General features: G+C 38.8%; 1 pseudogene; it reads left to right on the forward strand.

The window, feature by feature from the left end:
- The first annotated feature begins 2,771 nt into the window (after positions 1 to 2,771).
- On the forward strand, positions 2,772 to 4,057 carry LOC102865720 (annotated as a pseudogene).
- The last annotated feature ends 531 nt before the right edge of the window (positions 4,058 to 4,588 follow it).

Raw genomic sequence — 4,588 nt, forward strand, 5'->3', positions numbered from 1 at the left:
TATCTAGACTGACCTTATTGCTCTTCAGTACTTTGGAGAGGTCTCTGACAACAGACTTTCCCAATGCAATTGGTCTTTTAATTTTCTGGCTGCTGGTGCTAATAGTATTGATTGTGGAGCCAAGCAAACAGATTCTTATGTTTCTGTAATACACTACCACTAAATCAGCTGTGATTAACGCTGGCCTATCATTGTCTGTAATATGCGAAATCATTTTTTTTTAAAATAAAAGTTTAAAAGACTGTCCTAAAAAGAGTTTAATAACATCTGAAAGTTTAAGGAGAATAAAGGAAGTTATACTCTTTTTGGTGATTGTTGTTATTGTTGTTATTTGCCATCAAGTTGACTTCGACTCAAAGCAACCCTTTGTAGTCTGGACTCTGCCCTATCCTAAGCCAATCTCACTGTCTCTGACACTTCTGCCCTCATTACTGCCCACCAGTTACCCCAGTTACTGTCTTAATCTGTTTCATCCGGGGTCTTCTCCTACTGTCTCTCTACACTTTCAAACGTGATGTCTTTCTCCAAGGACTAGTCTGTCCTGTCAACATGTCCAAAAGAGGTGAGATGCAGTTTCAGAATCATTGCCTCCAAGGAAAAATTTTGTCTCACCCTCTATCTCTAGGCCAAAACTGTTTGTTCTGTTGACAGTCTATGGTATGTTTAATACTAGTCTCCAGCACCACAACTCAAAGGCCTCAATTCTTCTTCTGTCATCTTTAGTAATTTTCCAGCTCTCTGATGCATAACAAGTAATTGCAAAGACCGTGGCCTGAATCTGGCGCACCTTGGTGTCTAGACTGATATCTTTGCTCTTTAACACTCTGTAGGGGTCCCTGACAACAGATTTTCCCAATACAGCTTATCTTTTGCTTTATTGACTCCTGGTGCCAAGAGTGCTGATTGTGAAACCAAGCGAGTTGAAATTGTTAACCATCTCAATCTCTTCTCCATCTATTATGGTGATTCCAATTGGTCCAGTGGTGAGAATATCTTCTTCATTTTGGAATTCAGAACATATTAAAGAGTGGATTCCTTGATCCTCTGCAGCAAAATTTTTAGTTCCCACTCAGTTTTGGCAAGCAAGGTAGTGTCATGTGCATAACACAGATTACTGATGAGTCTTCCTTCTATCCTGATGCATTTCTCCTCATAAAGTCTAGCTTCCTGAATATTTTGTTCTGCATATAGACTGAAAAGTTGAAGAGACAGGAAGCACACTCATTTCCTTATTTTGAACAATACAGTGTTCTTTTGTCCTATTCTGAGGACTGATTCCTGGTCCAGGTATAGATTTTGCATGAGAGCAATCAATCAGATATTCTGGGTTTCCCATTCTTCTCAAGGTTAGCCACAATTTGTTGTGATCCACAGTCAATTGTCTTTGCATAGTCAATGAAACACAGATATACAATACTCTGGTACTTATTGGTTTCAACCAAGATCTTTATGGCACTGGGTATGAAGTCCCTAGGGCCATGGCCACTTCTAACTCAGTTTGTATTTCTAGTAGTTTTCTGTTGATGTACTGTTCCAGTCAACTTTGGATAATTTTCAGCAGGATTATACTTGTTTGTTGTTGTGTACCACTGAGTCAGAAATGAAGCATAGCTTACCCTCTGGCAGGCTTTCAGCAGCAGTTAATTGCAGGGATGGAGAATATCCATCATTCTCCCATGAAGCAGCAGGCAGATTTGAACCACATGCCTTCAGACGTGCACCGTAGCTTCTTGTCACTACTGCTCCCTGCATTTTGCTTGTGTGTGATATTAGTGATATTATTTGATTATTCCCACACTCTACTGGATCACCTATTCTCCTCCATTCACTTAGTCCAGTAGTTATCTTCTAGATTTCTAGGCAGAATTTGAAATCAAAAGACATAGACATTTCCAGAGCACAAATTGATAAAGAAAAAAACCCTGTTGCCATAAATGCTTCACTGAAATAGTTACATTATATGCAAATATTATCTCACCTATTAACAAAGCCCATAGTGGTCCCTCCAGTGGGTTTTTAGAGGCAATAAATTGCAAGGGAGGAGATTGTCTATCCTTATCCCATGGAGCAGCTGGTGATTTGAACCACATGCATTTAGGATTGTAGCACAGCTTCTTATCAGTAAACTACCAGCACTCATTGTGATTATGAATTATAAAATATAAATAAATAGAAAACACTATTATCTTTAATTTCTATCAAGTCTACATTGACTCATGGCAAAGTTGGGTGCAACATAATGGTTTTTTGGTTCTGTGCCATCTACGGGATATTTGGTATGTCTGAGTATATTATAGATAACAATCTTGAGAGTATGTTTTTCTACGAAAAAATGCACGCGATAGCAAGAATTAGCCATATTAGCATTAAACATCTGCAAAGGACTACAAGATTTTTGAGTGGGAACAGTTCATGGTGCAGGAGGTGAATGTTCGTCCTTCCTGTGTAGTAGCTGGTGGCCTCCAACTGTACTGCATGCCTTGTGAATGCAGGACACAGAATATATTTTCCTCCTATATTTTTAAAATGCAGTTGGATTTTCTTCTGGTTGTTAAAATGTCTTGCAGTTATTGAAGAATATTTGGAAAATAAAGAAATGCAAGAGAAAATAAAACATACATGTAAATATTTTAATAAAGCACTAAGATGACTCACCTTCCACTCAGTGCAGCGGCGACTGAGGCCCCGATTTTCCTTCTCCTGCCATGGGGCCGGAGCCCCTGATGGTGTACAGCTGCGCTCAAGTCTGGCCAGTGCGACCTGTTTCCACAATGCCCCCCAAGAAACAGGCTTAGGCCGGGGGTCAGCAAAAAGGCGGAGCAGAAAAAGAAGGAGAAGATCATAAAGACAAAACTTTTACTCTGAAGAATAAGAAAGGAGCAAAGCAGCAGAAGTTTATCAAAGCTGACACTCATCAATTTAAATTGGGTCAGCAAAATTCATGCCAGGTAACACAAAGTGAAGCTGAGAAGAAACTGAAGAAAGATGATAAGAAGAAGGAGTTACAGGATCTAAATGAATTGTTCAATCCTGTGGTTGCTGCTCAGAAAATAAGTAAAGGTGCAGATCCCAAATCCATAGTATGTGCATTTTCAAACAAGGACAGTGTACTAAAGGGGATAAGTGTAAATTTTCTCACAACTTGACTTAGGAGAGAAAATGTGGAAAACGAAGTGTTTACATTGATGCAAGAGAAGAACTTGAAAAAGATACCATGGATAATTGGGATGAGAAAAAACTGGAAGAAGTAGTGAACAAGAGTGTGAACAAGCACAGTGAGGTGGAAAAGAAAAAGCCAAAAACTCAACTACTGTGCAAGCATTTCCTTGACGCTATTGAAAACAACAAGTATGGCTGGTTTGGGTATGCCCTGGAGGAGGTGATATGTGCATGTATCGGCACGCCCTACCTCCTGGATTTGTGTTCCAAAAAGATGAAAAGAAAGAAGAGAAAGAAGATGACATTTCATTTGAAGATCTCATTGAAAAAGAGCATTCTGCCTTAGGTCCCAATGTTACCAAAATCACTCTAGAATCTTTTCTTGCATGGAAAAAATGGAAAAGACAAGAGAAGACTGATAAACTTGAACAAGATATTGAAAGAAGAAAAGCAGACTTCAAAGCAGGGAAAGCACTAGTGATCAGTGGCCGAGAGGTGTTTGAATTTCGTCCAGAACTGGTTAATGATGATGATGAGGAAGCAGATGATACACGTTACACGCAGGGAGCAAGTGGTGATGAGCTTGATGATTCTGTGAATGTAAATGACATAGACGTAAACCTGTACATTCCAAGAGATGTACATGAGACAGGTATTACTGTTGCCAGTCTTGAAAGATTCAGCACATACACATCAGAAAAAGAAAATAAATTAAGTGAAGCTTCTGGAGGTCAGGCTGAAAATGGGGAAAGGAGTGATTTGGAAGAGGACAACGAAGGGGAGAGAGATACAGGGAAATGGAGTCATCGATGCTGTTCCTGTTGATGAAAATCTGTTCACTGAGGATGATTTGGATGAGCTAGAAGAAGAATTAAAGACACTTGATTTAGAAGAATGACACTAAACAACTTAATGAACAAATTAAGTCGGCTCAGTATGAGCTGAAAGTGACTACATAGATTTTGTTCCACCTAGAATTCTTCAACAGGATATGTTTATTTACCATGCTGATTCTGGAGAGCTCACTCTCCAAAAAAAAGGAATGGTCTCCCTACTTCTCTTCCAACTTTGACTACATCTCATAGTAATTTCAGAGTAGTTCATGATAAATTGAAATGTGATCATTTCAGAAAATGATTGTTGTAAACTGTCCACTCAAGAAGTATTTTCCTGCTTTTGATTTTCATTGGGCATGTATTACTACCAGGAACAACATAAATCCAAATAGAAAAGATGTCATTTAATGCAAAAAAATAAAAAATAAAGCACTAAGGTTTGTTTGGTTTTTGTGCTTTTTTTTTAACTTCTTTCTGATATTGTTACTGTTTTTGTTGTGTATTAGACATGTTGCAGGGAAGGACCAGTCCTTGGAGAAGGATATCAAGCTTGTGAGGGTAGAGGGACAGCACAAGAGAGGAAGACTCTCAAT

This window comes from Elephantulus edwardii, unplaced genomic scaffold, assembly GCF_000299155.1.
Source record: "Elephantulus edwardii isolate Elephantulus edwardi_28Jun2011 unplaced genomic scaffold, EleEdw1.0 scaffold00010, whole genome shotgun sequence".
NCBI classification, from domain to species: domain Eukaryota; kingdom Metazoa; phylum Chordata; class Mammalia; order Macroscelidea; family Macroscelididae; genus Elephantulus; species Elephantulus edwardii.